The sequence below is a fragment of the Mirounga leonina genome, unplaced genomic scaffold, assembly GCF_011800145.1.
Source record: "Mirounga leonina isolate KUSES-001 unplaced genomic scaffold, KU_Mleo_1.0 Mir_94, whole genome shotgun sequence".
Lineage (NCBI taxonomy): Eukaryota > Metazoa > Chordata > Mammalia > Carnivora > Phocidae > Mirounga > Mirounga leonina.
The window spans coordinates 25,046,657-25,065,710 of record NW_023270855.1 but is presented as its reverse complement, the minus strand read 5'-3'; positions in this window follow the sequence as shown (position 1 = coordinate 25,065,710).

The following is a 19,054-nucleotide window of genomic DNA, read 5'->3' as shown; positions in this document are numbered from 1 at the left end:
CTGCCACTACTCAATGTGGCAAGAATGTACAGCAATGGGAATTCACAGGTATTGCTAAGGGAGTGTAAGGTGGTCCTACAGAAACAATTACAGAAGACTGATAAGGACCAAAAAGATTACTACATGTCCTGTGCAGTACACCCTTCCAGGTTACTGCTGTCTTTCATGATTTTAGCTACTTTGCAGCTCTACAAATTGTAGAAAACTGATAGCAATACAAATAATTCTTGTTCATAGAAATGTGTCCAGTGGCATGGCAGTGACTATTATCTAATGTATACTGACCAATTTTGCATCTATCTGTGCATTCTACTCAGCATTCTTTTTAAAAATTTTTTATTATAATCCCAGTTAGTTAACATACAGTGTGATGTTAGTCTCAGGTGTAGAATATAGTGATTCCACACTTCCATACACCACCCAGTGCTCATCACAACAAGTGCCCTCCTTAATCCCCATCACATATTTTACCAATCCCTGCCCCCCCCACCTCCCCTCTGTTAACCATCAGTTTGTTCTCTATAGTTAAGAGTCTGTTTCTTGGCTCGCCCCTCTTATTTTTCCCCCTTTGGTTGCTCTGTTTCTTAAATTCCATATATGAGTGGAAATCATATGGTATTTGTCTTTCTCTGACTGACATTTCACTTAGTATAATACTTTCTAGCTCCATTCACATCGTTGTGAATGGCAAGATTTCATTCTTTTTCTTGTGGCTACGTAATATGCTATTATACATAACATACACACTTACACATACACATACACACACCCCTTCTTTATACTTTCATCAGTCAATGGACACTTGGGTGTTTCCATATCTTGGTTATTGTACATAATACTGCTATTAAAATAGGGGTACATGTATCACTTTGAATTAGTGTTCTTGTATTCTTTGGGAAATATCCAGTAGTGCAATCATAAGGTAATTCTCTTTTTAACTTTTTGAGGAACCTCCATATTGTTTTCTACAGTGACTTGATGCTTATATATCTATATCCATATATCTTGATACTTTGGATTCTCCTTTGAACTGGCTGTAACACAATTTCCTTCTGATTAATTCCTAACTGATTAATGAGTTAAAAACTTTGACATGTACCGATTTTGTATTTGCATGACAGTCATGATTTTATATTTAAAAAAATATCCTTTAACAGTACCAATTAGAAAATAGTTGAATATTAACAAGATATGCATAGTCCAGCAACTCCACTCCTCCGTATATATCCTAGAGAAACTCTTTCACACACACACACACACAACAGAAGATACAAGAATATTCGAAGACATAATATTTGTAAAAGCCAAAATACCCTGGAAGAACCCAAAGTTTTCTTCACAGTAGAGTGAGATAATCAATTATGATATATTCATATGATGGAATACATACAATCAAAATGAGTTAAGTACAACTATGTCCAACATGGATGAGAAAAGAACCAGATAGAATTCAGACGCAAAAGAGTATATACTTATAATTCCATTTCTGTAAGCTTCAAAAAGAGGCAAAGCCAAACAAATATCGTTAACAGATACATGCTTGGGTTTCAAAACTATAAATAAAAGAAAGGTAGTAAGTATCACAAAAGTTAGAATAGCAGATACCTCTAGGAGGGGGATATGACAGAAGTGGGGTGTGGGTAACATACTGTTTTGTTAGCTAGGTGGTGGATACACAGGTGTTTTTTTAATTATTATTCTCTAAAATGTACATATATATTTCGTATTTTCCTAAATATAGCACATGCATTACAAAAAGAATCTAAGTCGATGAATTTGTTATTCTGGATGCTTTGAATAAGTAAATTGCTAACAAATGGGAGAACAAATGACCTCAGAGACCATCCTTTGAACCCTGAAGCTCATATTTGATAATTATTCCTTCATGGTGATAAGGTACATTATGAGGTATAACCCTAAGTTCTGTCCCCAAATGGCCTACAATGCAGACAGTCTCATAAATACCATTATCCCCACCTTCTCTTTCATATTAAATTGTGGGATGAGGGACAGAGTAACAGGAAGCCTCAGGGACAAGTAGCAGCTTCATTCTGTGCCAATACTGGAGGAGGATGAAGGCACCTCTCCAAGTTCTTCATCAAGGAAAAAAAATGGGGGACATAATACAGGAAAAGAGAAAACCCCAATATGTTTTGAACATAGTCTACTGCTTGACATAATGAACTTATTCGGTGCCAGTAAATGCTATACTGCATGTCCCTCTCACCCTACCTCTTGACTTTTCAATTCCCATTGGTTTTGGATATTGTTTATTATAATAACAGTAAATTGCAATCTTAGATGTGAATGTATTTTGTAATCTGCAAATATAAATGGCACAACATAGGTACCATGAATATACCTGTTCAAATTTATCAACCCTCTCTTAGGTTGTTTCATGAAAAAAAAATCATTTTGGCTAGTGAAATTCAGGTAAACTTAGATCTTAAAAAAGCATCAAAATTACTGATAAACCCATGTATCCATAAATATCAAATATACACCTAAATAGAAGGTAAAAGGGGATCTTTTAATATGTAAAAGCTAATACAAATTGCTCTGGATGTTAATATTAAATCACGTAGAGCAGAACTCTGTTTCAGCCCAACATTTGATAGAAACTGCACATTTCCTATAATCTAGAATTTCTGTTCTTTAGACTATACTAGAAAACTTAATAATAAGCAATCTGCAGGATAAATGAGTGGCTCCACTTGAAATATCACAAAGTAGAATGTCAGCATAATGAGATTATAGGTAGAACAAAGAACTGTCTCTCTGTAAATGACCATTTATCACCTCCCCTAGAAATAATCTCCTAAAGGAATAAACACGAAACTCGAAAACTGCTTAATTATTCAGGACAATTCCTTAATGAGGGTGCCTAGGAACCTTTAACCACCATTACAATGAGCTCTATTTTGGGTCCGAGAATCCCTAATATTTGTTCAAAGAGATCTTTCTTGAGCTGTGTCATTTAGGACTACAATTACTACTAATAATCCTGTGACTATGATGGTTGCTACAATAAGTGCTACAGCTCTCATTTGTTCACTGCTTACTATCTTCTAAGCCTTTTATGTGAAGGCTTGAACCAAGTACACGAGCCATTAACAAAAGCATCATCGCTTAGGCAGAGTTAGTTGGTGATGGCTTCATGTGAGTTGAAAATGGCATACAGTTAAAATTACCCTTGAAATTTCTTTACATCACCCATTCATTATAGGCAACATTTTTGTCTAGCAAACCATCTCTTAAAAAAAAAAATCAACAAAGCCAGTTTTCCCCACAAAATTGGAACTAATCACTCTTTGGTTACATGAGGTAGTAGAATGATTTGGGGAGCCATGTGTCTGAGTTAAAGGTGACCATGATGTGGCCTCTATCATTTTTTTAAAATCCAGTACTTTGTAGTAGGTAGTGATATATCTACCCTTTCTCTCTTTTCAGATTGTGTTCTCTCTGTATAATACAATTCTTGTTTGGAAAAAAAAAAAAGTTTGTAAGCTTAAATATATGTGTTTGATATCAAATAGCATTCACGTCACTTGAGGACCCACTAGCTCTATCAGGCAAGGTCTAGGATGGCTGATTTGTTAGCATATTCATGACTCAAGTCAAAATCTCAGGCATTAATTTGGATGGTTGGAGATCCTGGGATTTAAACCAGTGATTAATGAGCCTTTCAACAACTGGCTGCTTGTGTCTAACTGCCCAGCTCAGTACTCTTATTTATTTATTTTTAAACACACCTCAACCGGACAATTAATCTTGCAGAAAAGGCTTTGTAAAGAGAAAAAATCAAACTCATGGAACATTTGAAATACTGATTTGCCATTCCCATCTCAAAGTTCTCATAATAATTATTTAGTGATGTTTTAAAAGGTACAAGATCACGTATACTTTGTAGACCATGACTTTGGATACAGTTTAGTCCAGGAAGAATAACTAAGTTCTACTGTCCTCAAGATTAACAGGGAGAAGAGCCTTAAGTTCTGGACATCAGATAAATACAAAATAAAGTTCTCTGTTATTTCCAAGATGTTGGTTTTGCTTGTGTTTCTTCCTTATAGTCTCAGTTTTGACCAAGGATTTTCTCCAAACTATCATATCTTTGAGGCATTTTCCTATTAATACTGAGAGCAACTGAGATTTGTGGGGCATTTTTAACTTTTCCAAACACTTCTATTGCAGCACTCACTCACCCTCCGAACAGTCAACTGTGATGGAACACCTATAGATGGAAATCAAGTAGCATGTTGAAGGTTCCCTATATATTCCATATCTGACAGGCACCAGAACCCAAATCTATCTTCTAATTCTGTCCTCCTTTACCCAAGCTCAGCCCTGGTACTGGCTGACTGCAAATTTCATCCCCAAGTTTTTGGAATTGTCAAGAAAGATCTCAGAGACATATCTCCTTAAGTTCCAGGTTTCTATGTCCAACAGCTTACCTCTACTTGGTGAAAAACATCTCACTTTTTTGGTCATTGTTCATTATTGCTGTAAGGGAGGAAAAATTTTTCCTTTCCCCTCTTACCTTCAGTGGCTGGGGGACTTGGGAATTAAACTGACAACAGATTAAGGAGAAAAGGCATATACATTTATTAATTTTAATTTTACATTCATAGGGACATCACAGAAGTGAATACCCAAAGTAGTGGTGAGGCTTGAGAGCTTACATACCCACTTAATAGGGGAAAGGGAAGAGCAAAGGGGCACTTGGGGATGAACAAATGATTTCTTAGAAGGGAGAGGAGATAGGGACATTGGAAACAAAATGACTCTTTTTGGAAGATAAATGGGCCCTTGGCAGAATAGATGGGAGACAGGATAGTGACAGTCTGTGACGTCTGTCTGGATGTGGTGCTGACTACTCTCCCAGAAGAGAAGATTAAAGTAGCTCTCTGGAGGGGATTTATGACAACAGAGTACTTTTGGGAGGCTCTGCTTTTAGGCAGATAAGGGATATCAGGAACACAAATGCTTTCCGTACAAAATAATTCTTATGCCAAAGCAGCATATTTTGGGCTGGCATATCATGATTCTCTTTCACAGCTTTTTAAAATACAGATTTACTGAGGTATATCGGACTCGCGGCACATATTTAAAGCATGTAAGGTATTGACTTTCAGCCTGTGTATATACATGTGAAATTAACACCAAAATTAAGACAATGAATCTGTCCATAACCCCCCAAAATTTCCTCATGGCCTGTTGTAATCCATCCCACATAACAAAACAGAACTTTTTATTTTTATTAAAAAAAATTTTTTTTTTAAAAGAGAACTTTTTATTTTAAACTCCAAACATGTTTCTACGCTATTGTAGCAGATTGCATTGCCATCCACCCTGATGCTAACACAATGCCCAGTTCCTCTATATATATTACCTGTTAGTAAGCCCCAGATACTCTGAACCCATTTGCTTCTCTTCATCTCTCTGGTCACCCCCCTAGTGCAAGTCACGTGGTCTACACTGTGGCACCGTAAGTGGGCTGCATGCTTCCACTCTTGCTTGCCAAAATCTATTCTTGATATAGCAGCTAGATTGTTCTGTTAAAAAACAAATCCAATCAAGTCATTCCCCTGCTTGAAATGCTTTAATGGCCTTCCACCACCTCTGGAAGAAAATGCATGCTTGTCATCATACCTTACAAGATTGGTGGTAATCAACTGCCCACCAACCTCTCTGATGCCACCCCCTTCCATTCTACTACTCGCCCTGCCTCCATCCCGCTCCACGCTCCACCCCCAACAACTTGCCCTCACTCCACTCCATCACTGGCTTTCTTTCAGTTCCTAGGATAAGGAAAACATATTCCTGCCACTGTGCCTTTGCACCTACTCTTTCCTCTGCCTGGGGCACTCATTCTCCAGTTTTGCATGACTGGCTCCTTCTGGTCATTCATATCTCAACTCAAATGCCATCTCTTTGGAAGAGTCCTCTTAGACCTCAACATCCCTACTTCTTACCTTCAACCCATTTCCCTATTCTATTTCTTTATAGCACTTCCAGTGTTTGGAATTACTTATTTATATTTTTACAGGTTTCGTATTTGGCTTTTCCACTGAAATATAACCTCCTTGAGAGTTTATTCTTCCAGACTATAATATTCTAAGCTTTTCATTCATTACCTCATTTTATCTTTATGACACCTCTGAGAGAGAACCATTATTACCACTGTTTCTAATCAAGGAGACCGAGGCTCAGAGAGTTTAAATAATTTTTTTTTTCAAGATCATACTAGTAATAAATAGTAAAAACCCAAGTGGCCTGGCTCCAGAGCCTTCATTTTCGTTTCTCTGCATGCTGCCCAAACAAATGAATTTGTTGGCTCACTCTTAAATTCAATGATACTCATAACATCTAGGTTCAAATCTTAATTGTGTGGTGGTGGACAAACGGTAGATTTAACCTCTCAAATTTGGCTTTCTCGCGTGAAAAATAAGGATAATGTAGAACGTAACTCAGGGGATAATCATGAGGTTACATTAGTGTAGATTTGGGATTCTCCAAGTTGGTCTCTGGACCAGCAGCATCAACATTACCTGGGAAGTTGTAAAAATGTAATTTTGTAGTCTCATCCCAGACCTACTGAGTCACAAACTCGAGGGTGCAGCCCAGCAATCTGTGCCATAGTCCATCCTGTGGGTGATTCTAATGCACACTAAACTGGAAGCAGCACACATAGTGAACCTTTCAGCAAGTGTCTGGCATAAAATAAGTGAAAACAATTTAATGATTATTATTAATACAGCTGGGTAAATAACCCAGCAGTGTTCTCACTGGAGACACTGCTGACATGTTAGCAGGACAATTTCTTATTACATGGGGCTGTTCCTCACATTTCAGTATGTTCAACATCCTCGGTGCCTAGATACGATATGTCAGTTACAAAACATACAAATTTTTTGACAAAATACACCTCCCCTGCATTTCCAAAAAACCCCTGCTGGGGGATGGGAGACTCAGTTATGTCTCCAGCTAAAAACCTTAGTTTACTAATCAGAACGGTCCTCTAATATGCTTCCTTGTTTAGATTACAAATGTCAAAGAGATCTTTGGATGTGAAATGCAAGAAATTTGAGTTGCAAAACAACACTGACATTTTGGATTCCCTGAATTGCCTTTAAGGAGAAAGTTTTTACCAGATTCTGCAGGGAATGCAAAGATGAGACAGAAATGGTTTCTGCCCTCAAGGAGTTTCAGTATAGTTGGGTGAATTAAACTAATTGCAAAAATAATTCTATTATATGGAATAGTGGAAGTCTCTAAGAGATGCCAGCTGATATTACAGTTCTGAAAAGAGTGACCATTAACTGTATAAGAAACTAGGACGGACTGCTTGACGAAAGCAGTATTTGAGATAAGTAAATGCCTTTAACTGAAAGGCTTTAGATTTCCTAAGATCCAAGTTGAAGTGAATAATGATACAGTGTCAGTTTTTATGGATGAAAATACACATATGTATGTGGGTGAAAGAGATATGAAGACATGAAACAATTATGAATGGAAGAAATCCTTGCAGAACTAATGACCCACTGCTTCCCAAAACAAACTGACAGGTTTTGAAAATGGGAGCGCCATCTTAACAAGCCTACCAATTCTGGGAAAATTCTTTTCAACAGAGATCTCCACGTATGCGAATAAACCAGTGAGAAGTTCCTATTGGAACCTTTAAACAAATGCTGCCTCCTTCATCAGGAATGAAAACAGATGTTACCATAGAATTTTAGAAGTGTTGACAGACCAGCACTAATGTTTTCAACTTGCAAAATTCTCATGCAGTCCCTTGTTCTGGTGTGACTACAGAAATCTCAGGAAAGAGGTGGTAGGAGGTAAGGAGTGAATACAACCTACAGTGCTCTTTTGGGATGTTGGTGTCTCCTTAAGGTTGGTATGGCAAAAATTTTGAGTGCCAACTCTTATCAATTGTTAATGGCTATCTGGAAAGGACTGTGAAGCCATAGTTAGTAAGAAAGAATGCCATAATTAATTAGTAATATCTACCACGAAAAAGTATTAATTTGTGATAGGGAACAAAGTTTGTCTCATGTAGTTTCTATGTAGAAGTAAAAAAGGCCTTATACTATTCCAGAGGGGCTATTATTTGATCAACAGTATAATTGAATCTGTAGTATACTGGAGACACTTGATATTGGAATTTTGTTGAAATATTTTATTTCTACAGACACAAAGATCTCTGAAACATATTCTCTCATCCTGATAACATGTTCTTATCTCCATTCTGAATCAAACTGGAATAACTTGTTAGTTCATTCATTCATTCAGCTAGTCATTCATTATCCTGGTTATCTACTGTGGCACATCACTCCAAAACTTGGTGGTTTGAAACGATAATCATCTTACTCTCTCTTCTAATCTCTATAGGTCAGGAGTTTTGGAAAGACTCTCCCAGGTGGTTTTGGCTCAGGGTCTCCCATGTGGTTTCAAGTCAGATGGTGGCTAGATGTGGGAGAGCATGGGAATGGAGCAGCCAGGGGATGGACGGACAGCTCTGTCTCTCTAGGTGGGTTAATTTGGAACAAAGGGCCTCTCCATGTGGGTTAATTTGGAACAAAGGCAAGATGTACCACCTTTTACGACCTAGTCTCTGAAGCTATACAGTGTCACTTCCACCAAATCCTATTGGATATAAGCCAATAAAAGCCCACCTACTTACACTGAAGGGATGGGGAAGTAGTCATCACTTCTTGATAGGGATGTAGTTGGGTATTAAAAAAAAAAACCATATGGGATGGGAAATTCTATTGTCACCATCTTTAAAAAAGATGATCAGCCCTAGTCACAAATATTTATTGGGAATCTACTATGTGCCAGGCTACAGACACATTGGGAATATAATAATAAGAACAGACTAGTTCTCTTCTGTGAAATTTATACTGCACTGAGGATAAATGAAGAGATAAGCAACAGTAAATAAGAAAGCTAATTTTGGGTAGCGGTAAGTGCTATGAAGAATATTTAGAAATTAGAGTAACTGTGTTTGGGGGAGCTTCTTTAGATAAATATGGTCAGGAAAGGGCTCTCCTAATCAGGTAACTTGATGGGAAGGTAACAGTCACACAGAGATCTGGAAGAGCAGAATTCTAGACAAGTGGAAGAGCAAACGCATAATGCATGACGTAGTACTAGGTTGCATTTAGGGAAAGAGCAAAACACCTGGTGGCAGGAACATGGTGAACAAGGAGGAAGATGCCAAGAGATGAAGTCTGAGAAGTCTGGGTGCTTCAAGACTAAGATAAGGAGCATGTATTTGTTCCAGTCCTCAAGTAAGTGCCCTGAGGGGAGGCCCTTCATCAGCTTATTCACTGTTGGAACCATGAGGCCCCTATATTGCTGGCACTCAACTGAGATCTGTTGAATTAAGAATGAATGAATGAATCCCCAACTCTCAAGTCACCACCTGTCCATATCCCAAGGCAAGCTCCCCATGGTGGGGATATCTTCCAGGGTTACAGAGCGGTTGAGATCTTACTTTAAATCTTCAGCTTAAGAATGGCTGGGCTACGCTATTGTTGCTATCATCACCTAAATGAAGACACATAATAGGGAGCTAATTATAATGTGTGTTGCCCTTCTCTTGAATAATTAAATATTTTATTGTGATGTTACAATTTGAATTTATTATCCTTTGCTGTGGAACAAAATTAAGCATAATGAAGGCTGTTAGTCTCTTCTCAGTTCCGCCTATATCCTGCACCTTATATCATTTCTACCACTTTGATTAATGGGTTTAATTTACTTTGACTGGAGTATATAGGAATCAGCAGAGGGGGGAGGTTAGACAGTTAAAATCCTTTTAATTAGACTAATAATGTCAAATCTTCATGTGTTAACAAGAGTGCACCATCAATTAACTTTTGTAGGTGGTTTATGGAAAGGTAGCAGGGTGGCTTTGAAGTATCCTTGGTGATACCAGGAGATCTGTTAAATTGACAAATACAGCATGACATTACATATTCCCTCATGGAGAAGAGCTTTTAATATCTCAAGAGGTAAAAAAAAACAAAACAAACAAAAAAAACCCCCTACATTATAGATGGACACATCCCTAAATTGTTGTGTAGGACATCTTCTATTTACCCCTCCAAGCCTACTCTTCCCCATGTGTCCCGCATGGACCATAGAGGGAGGGCTTCGCCTTCTGGTTGGTTTGGCCAGGGAAACCTCAGCAGGAGATCAGGGTATTTATTCCTTGACTTCCCTATAAGATCACTACATGTGTCTCTGAAGCTGGGTGTGTCCCTTGATCACTGCCCCTCAAGACAACTTTTCCCACATAACTCTCTCCCTCCAGATTCTGCTAACATCTCTCTACTTTTGTCCCTTGTAGGCCAAGGAGAGGTAATAGCTCTCCCTCCATTGCTCAGCCCAGGTTCTTGCACTATCTCCATGGCTCCCCGCACTCTACCCCCACCTCTGTAAATAGTTCTTTTGGAAATGAACTCTCTTTGAAATAGCCTGAGTATGCTGTTTCCCATTGGGATCCTGACTGATGTCCTCTTGTTAATGCCAGTGTTTGACTTATTTTATTATATTTTAATTTTGTACAAGTTTCATTAACATCGACTACATCATTTAAACAGGCTTCTATGTTGTTATTGAGGTCAGATAGGATTATATTTAAAGAGCTATATTTTCATATGTAAGCTTTCTCCACTGCCAGTATTTGTTTTAATAAGAAATCAAGAGTATTTTTGGCAGAGGGTGGGTGGGATAGCTGAAACAAGTGCTTCCAAAAATAAGCCATTTTTAAAAATTAAAATTTCCCCAAATATATTAAATATCACAATTCAAGCAATAAATTTGCTCTGGGGTCACTATTTTTAAGATACCCATCAGTTAGTCTCCATGAAAGGAGTAAACAGACGGGCTTCAGTGTTTATGTGAAGTAGATATTAGAAATCTCTATTAATACAAAAATCCATGTACATTGTACACATGCACATAAAATGCCCTGAAAGGTTTTTGAAGCTCCAACTATTTGAGGAGAAACATGTACTAAAGGTTCTTAGCAGTAACTTCTGGAAGGTGGTCACAATTTTCTTTCTATGTATGCCAGAGAGAAGCTGACCTGTGGTTCTCTGTGGGGAGAGTCCTTAGGCTCCGTGGTTGACAACTTTCAACTTCCATTCCCTCACATGTTCTTCCACTCCTAAGAGATTTCAACATGTTCTAGGTGTCCCAGTTGGGGGGTGATGAGGCCTCCTAGTCTATCCAGTACCCCTTTTTCAATTACAATTTTGCTAACAGGTTTTATTTGGAACAGAAATGGTGCTGGCCACTTACAAGTTTTGGCCATGGAGATAGAACCAGAAGTTATTGTTAGGGTTTCTAGAAAACGTGTTCTAAAATTATGACATTTCCCCTTTCCTTCCTATTTTGCACCAGAAATTGGATGCCTGTAATCATTTTAGATCCATTACCTTGAGAATGGGTGTCACATCCTAAAATGGAAGGGGAGAAGAAAGGAAAAACGCTGGGACCCTGACGATACTACAGACCTAGAGTAGCAACCCCAGACAACTCACCACCAACTGTGTTAATCTCTCTCTTGTTTAAGCCATGGTCACTTGTAACTTTAGTGAAACTGCTAAAGACTCCTCAGAAGAAACTATCCTGAGTACCGGCAGTGCCACTTGAAAGAACAGATTATTTTATAAATGAGATGAATATATAGACACAACCTTACTTTTCTACCTGAGCTTTTGTCCTCACCAGAATGGAGAATCTGTCAATTCTTAGAATCTCCCTGTAAGTTTCTGTGCCTAGATCTTTCTCCAGATTCTTGATATCATTCTTCACCCTACTGCTTCTTCTGTACAATTTGCAATATTTTTCAATAGTCTTATTAAATATGACATACGTTGAACTTTTTTTATAGACTAGCATGGGTAATGATGTTGAACTTCTCATTCTCCCCTGCTAGACTGGGCATCCGTGAGGGCATGTACTATGTGTATTCTGTTCCCCAAGCACCTGGTACAGTGGCTGAAACAGACACAGGTTGAGATAATGAATGAATGAAAAGATCAATTAACAAATAAATGAAAATAAGTTAGAACATAAAGATTTTTTAAATGACAAAGCAAGGAGGGGAAATATATGATAGACTTTAATTCTGACTAACAGGGGTGGTGAGGAAGAGGCTACTAACTGAATCCTGTGTGCATATGATGTGGAAGAAGCAGGGGTTTGAGGGACCAGAAGACAATGTCTGCGAGCTCCGTTCTGTCTTGTTCTAGAAGCTAAACTGTGAAAAGACCCCAGGTCAGGAAGAATGGCCTCAACAACCCAAAACAATCTCTAAATTCTGGTCAACAGCATTTATGCCCATCATGACAAGAACAACAAAATAATTATTTCAGTCACTATTCTATCCACAAATCACTTCAACCAGTATGTACTAATAATGGGGGAACCGGGGCAACAAAAACTCATTTCACAACTGGGTCTGCCACCTTGGATCCTCCTAGCCCATCCACTGGGATGCACAAACTCTCTTCAAAAAAGAGCTCCCCAGCCCAGGGCTGAGGCACATCCGGAGAGTGTCTCCTGGGCTTTACAGCTGCACTTTTAAGCATTCTTGCCCTTCTGGTTTCTTGCTCCATGGGCTCACTTATGAGAAGCATTATGCAATCATTTGACCCTGAGCCAAGGACACAAGCCCACAGAGGCCCCAGCTAATGTGAACACAAAGCTCTCTGCTTTGTGGGGGCTGAGTCTGCTGCGCTCAGCAGCTTCCTAGGACCATCAGAAGGTTGCTGTTACTCATTGCACAGTTGTTCTATTATATTCTTTTCCTAAGAGATGGAAGAGCCTTTGCAGATGAAGCAGTTATTTGCATTGCCCTAGTGCCACATGGGTTCGTTTAAAAAGTTACCAAAATGTGTTTCACGTGGAATCCAGAGCTTTACAAGTCTCCATGTGGTGATGTGTGCTCTCCTCTTATCTGGAGATCTGAGCCACTGTGTGATTTATGTGAATCCACTTAGCTTTCAGGTAATAAAATCAAACCCACAACTGCTCAGATTTTCTGTGCTTGCACGAGCAACTTTGCTTATATCCATTTTTTCAGATGGTGCCAGGCAGTGAGCAGGTTGGCTATAGTGGGGAGTAATACAGGTGGCACAGTATAAAGGGACACTGAGTGAACAGTAGGATGACTATGTTCTGGGGGCTTATACAACAAGTATGTGTTGCTTTTTCAGAAGTTTGATCATTTAGATTCATCAAGTGCTACATTTAGAAGGAACAAGATTGGTAACTGTATCTTAATAAAGTATTTAAATACTTAAACATGTTAATATTTTATTAATAAACATTAGAATGTGGGGTGCCTGGGTGGCTCAGTCAGTTGGGCATCTGCCTTCAGCTAAGGTCACGGTCCCAGCGTCCTGGGATGGAGCCCCACGTTGGGCTCCCTGCTCAGTGGCAAGTCTGCTTCTCCCTCTCCCTGCTCTTGCATGCTTGCTCGCTCTCTCTCTCTCCCTCTCATATAAATAAAATCTTTAGTAAATAAATACATAAATATATAAACAAATATTAGAATATATTTGACTCCAGGAGATTATGATTACTGGCATTGTTTTTAAATAGACTAGGACTTTGGAAGAAAACCTCAAGGGATTTAAGTCCTGTTTTTCAACTTGTTTTACAAAAAAAAAATACATTTCATTCACATACTCAATGACTCATATTTAACTATACATACGTATATTATCAAGAACATGTTTGCCTTGAACCAGGGAAAACAGAATCCCAACCCAGTTCATACTGAATGCCTGCATCATAGAATACTGCACAGAGACGGACATATACATTGGAATTATTCATGCTGCTTGTATACTTTGGGGGATGAACATCTTGAAGACAAACTCGGAATTTTAGTAAAGCAAATCTACATTTTTTTTTAAATAACTGAAAGCAGAGGGGGTAAATAATCCAAAATAGTAGATAATCTAAAAATAAGTTTCACTGTGGAATATGTTAGACATCGAACGCCCTCCAGATGCATCTAGTTATGTTTTACCTAAATTCATACTTAAATTAACTTCAATAGTTATTAATGAGGGGCAAGCTAAATTATTGGGTAAATAGGAGTCTGAAAGAAGATAAAGAGGCAAAATGGATTAAAAGCCCAGATATAATTCCATTTTCTGTTGCTTTTTAACTTCTAGGCAAGCTTATATATTAAAGAACCACACTTTTCACAATGCTCTCAGAGAACAGGTATTTTGTTCGTATGTCAGCAACTCAAATGTTAGTTAAATGATCACAAAATACAGCCAAATGTCAGCTTTTATTTCATTAGTCCTAGCTACAACTAGCCCACCAATTCATTCTATATTTCAACCAAACTTAACTATTTGGACTTGCCCCCAAATGACTTACACTTTCCCAAATTTGTGTTGTACTATTTTCTTTGCCAGACACACTTTCTCTGTCCCTGCCACATGAATCAACTCAGGAGGGTGGGGTAGCAATGATTTCTGAGTTTGAAATCTGATAGGACTACAAAAATAGCAGTGTTCACTGCAAGTAGTAATTGAGCCCTTCCTCTACGACAGTCATTGTAATATGTAATATGTGCTTGACATACGTTATCTTGTAACACTTTGCATTGTGTTAGGGTCAACATTACTTGAGGGCCAACAGAGCGAAGACAAACCAAGCTTGTGTCTCAAACACTAGAAAGTACACTACACTCATATTCTGGAAAAATCAAACACTCAAAGCAAGGCAGAGAGACAGAGAAATAATATTGGTAAGAAAAAGGACTAGAAAGATCATTTACCTTAAATAAGTAAGGTGCTAATTGAGGAGCTCTCCCTTTCACATTTGCCTTGTTTTGTGACTTCATGCAAGTCCCAAAGTACGTTTCACAAACCTTCAAGTTGGCATGAGCCTTGGGATTCACGTTACACACTTCAGATGACTAAACCCAGCTTTGTGGTGAAACGATTGACTCATAGAGTCCTTGTATGTTTGTACTGGACCTTGCAAAACACAACAGATAAGGATCTATCACTTATAAGGGAAGACAAAACAGTCACTGAATTTTAGGAGACCGTTGCATCCTGTCCTACCTTTGGGCCATCACAGTGCTCTCTGCTTATTCTTCTATCATGAATTTCTTCCCACATTGTAGGTTATACTTTGTACATTTGTCTTCATCTCTCTAAACTTTATGCAATTTAAAATAAGGGATGGATTTTATTTCTCCCTAAGAAAAAAGAATGACGTGGCATTTAGCCCAGTGTCCCACACATCACTGAATCTCAGTACCGGTCCCTTGAATTGAATGTTGCCTACAGCTCATACACACATGAACACACTTAACTGTCATTTAAGAAATGGTACAGTCTAATGGTCCACAGCAAACTGCCTGGGTTCCAATCCTGACTCTGACCCTTACAAGCTGTTTCAACTTGAACAAGTCTCTCTGTGCCTCAGTTTCCTAAGTAAAATTATACTAATGATAGTGAGTCTTAAAAATGTTAATGCATGTAAAATACCCTCAGTGGGTCTTAAATATGTTAATGCAGGTAAAATACGTCAAACAGTGCCTGGTGTGCATGTAACAAACACTTCACAAGTGTTTATTATTACTATTACTAGGATATCATTCCTAATATAATTGCCCAGGAAAATTACACTGGGTTGATGTTCCAAAGAAAAGGGAGATAATCAATGTTTTCATGAGCCAAGAAGGACATTGTTTGCAAGTGGTCACAAACTTATCAATCTTTCACCTTCTTGCCCACACAGTAAATATGGGGACCCACGATGGAAATATAATCTCCTACTCTCTATCAAGAGAGGACCCCTGCCCATAGCAAATTAAACAGAACCTATGGTAAAATAGAGTATGGTTTGCTTCTCAAAATGACTGAGTTTTTCCTGGGCTTTACTTCTGGTTTCACTTTAATTTGGGATATAAGACCCAGGAATGTTTTGTGGTTGGTGCCTGATCAAGGATAGCAGACAAGTCTAGTGGCTAACCCTATCTCATCAGATAGCAGAAAATCACGACAATTTAGTAAGGTGTCCTCTTGGCTGACTAGCAGTCTATAAATTATTATTTTCATTTTAAGTGCTGATTAGGGATAAGATGCCAAATTTACCTTGAAAAGCTTAAGAATAGCAGGTGTTCCACAAACCAATCAACCTTGACGTTCTTCATCTGACCTCCCTCCCTCTCCCCCTCTAGTCTCTGCTCAGCCCCCACCTTACTATACCCCTTAACACCTGTGAGGAGAATATGTACTATCAGATCAGTGAGGTGGCCAGAGGGGCCCAGCTTATTCCTTTTCTCTAACTCCTTGAATACAGGTCTTGTTTAGCTTAAATACTTCATCTACCATAAACATTCCTTAGTGGAGTCTTTAACACATCATTCAATCTTTAGCAGATCAAGTAGACCAAAAAATAAGGATATGGGAGAATTGAGAGATAAGAGGTAATTTTGGTTTTCTAGATATGCATTAAAACTTATTCCCTAGGGAGACTATATATATATATATAGATAGATATATATATATATATATATGTATTTTACAAGGCCACAAGGAACATCTCAACAAAATCCTTCAATTGCAAATTGCACAGGCTTGTCAGATGAGTAGAGAGGGAAGTAGGTAACAGTGTACAGGCTGAGTAAATTTTGAGAGGACCCACCCATGTAAGAGTGGGCAAAAGTCCCTTAAAACAGGGCTGGGTGAATAAGAGTGAGCGTGGGGTGGAGTATGGCCAGTGGTATGTTTTGTGGAGAATGACACCCATAAAATGGCACCATCTTTGGATTACCTTCCCCATGAGTCTTGTGGACAAAGGCTAAATGTTTCAACTGCACAGGTCTGTTGTCCTCTCTAGCAGCTTTTCATCTTCCTCAACAAATGGTGCATCAAGACATTACTTTAAAAATTGTGAAAATGCGACATTTTGGGGAAATATGCTCTAGTGACGCTCTTGGGCCACCTTCCACCCCCAACCTTTCACCCAGGTCACATCTAAGAGCTTTGACAAGAGAGGAAGAGGGTGGAATGCATCTAAGAATTGGGATGAAGGCCAATGGAAATCAAATTTTGCTGAGCAGAGCTATTTGGTTGTTATAGGCAATTCAAATACTTACTCTAAGTACCGGAAATGCAGTGGTGATTTAAACCTGGTCTTGCCCTCAGTGTGCAAGGGCAAAGGGAGAGAAAGAGTGAAAAACAAATACTGTCCAACTAAAAATGGTAATAGAAATGTCATAGGATCAGGAAAGGAGCATGGATTAGTGGAAAATGGGAGATGGGGAAAGGGGTTAGGGACAATACAGGGAAGAGACAACTTTTTAGCTGGTCCAAGGGAAACAAGGGTGAGCAAGACTGTCCTGAGGGAACAGCCTGAGCTAAGTCTTGTAAACAAGAAAGAACAGAGGCTGTGGACAGTTTTGGGAGCTGTAAGGACCTTCAAAGTAAGTAATCTGGGGATTAGTAACAGTATGTGTTTATTCTAGTGCTTCCTTGACACTCCGAAGGATACGATCATAATGTTTTCTCTTCACACATCTCAGTTAAAGCCATCTGCTTCTAAGATTTTTTCCAAACCCAAGGGTGTAAACACCACACAGTTACAAAAATTCTTCAAGTTTACTTAGGAGAGGAACATTTCTTTTTCTCTTCTGATTACCCACCATGTTCCTAGTTGTGTCCTTTTTAGCCCATAAAAAGAAACATCTTCTAATCCTACAAGTAATACATATTTATTGAGAATATACAGAAAAGCATAAAGACAACAATAGAGTCAGCCATAATGCCATCACCCAAAGTGGTATTGATCTTGCCTTGCACACGCGCGCACACACACACACAAACATATGTGTGTATGTATATATATTTTAAAGATTTTATTTATTTATTTGCGAGAGAGAGAATGAGAGACAGAGAGCACGAGAGGGAGGAGGGTCAGAGGGAGAAGCAGACTCCCTGCCGAGCAGGGAGCCCGATGCAGGACTTGATCCCAGGTCTCCAGGATCATGACCTGAGCCGAAGGCAGTCGCTCAACCAACTGAGCCACCCAGGCGCCCTATAATGTATATTTTAAAGACAATTTAAATAAAACTATACACATTTAAGAATCTGCCATGTCCTACGACCCAGCAATTGCACTACTAGGTATTTACTTCAAAGATAAAAATGTAGTGATCCGAAGGGGTACATGCACCCCAATGTTTACAGCAGCAATGTCCACAATAGCCAAACTATGGAAAGAGCCAAGATGTCCACCAACCAATGAATGGATAAAGATGTGGTATATATATACAATGAAATATTATGCAGCCATCAAAAAACCCAAAGTCTTGCCATTTGCAATGAGGTGGAGGGAACTAGAGGGTATTATGCTAAGCGAAATAAGTCAATCAGAGAAAGATAAGTATCATATGACATCACTGATAGGAGGAATTTGAGAAACAAGATGGAGGATCATAGGGGAAGGGAGGGAAAAATGAAATAAGATGAAACCAGAGAGGGAGACAAACCATAAGAGACCTTTAATCTCAGGAAACAAACTGAGGGTTGCTGGAGTGGAAGGGGGTGGGAGGGATGAGGTGGCTGGGTGATGGACATTGAGGAGGGTATGTGCTAAGGTGAGTGCTGTGAATTGTGGAAGACTGATGAATCACAGACCTGTACCTCTGAAACAAATAATATATGTTAAAAAAATTAAAATAATAAAAAATTAAAAAAGAATCTGCCATATCCCCTTGTCATGGCATTTTCTTATGCAATATGATTTATTTTGCACAGTATTTTACAGTATGGCTATTCTATTTTTAATGTGTTATTGACCATCACAGAATGTTCCTAATTTTCACTGCCTTTGACCATTTTTGACTAGTTAGAACTTGCCTGGCTTTCCTCTTCACATGGATAAATCCCCTCAGGGTCTATTCACATAGGGATGGCTGGGCCCCTCCTTTGAAGATCTAATCAACTAGTCTATCTAACTGAGCTTGATGAGAGTCAATCCAGAGCTAGGC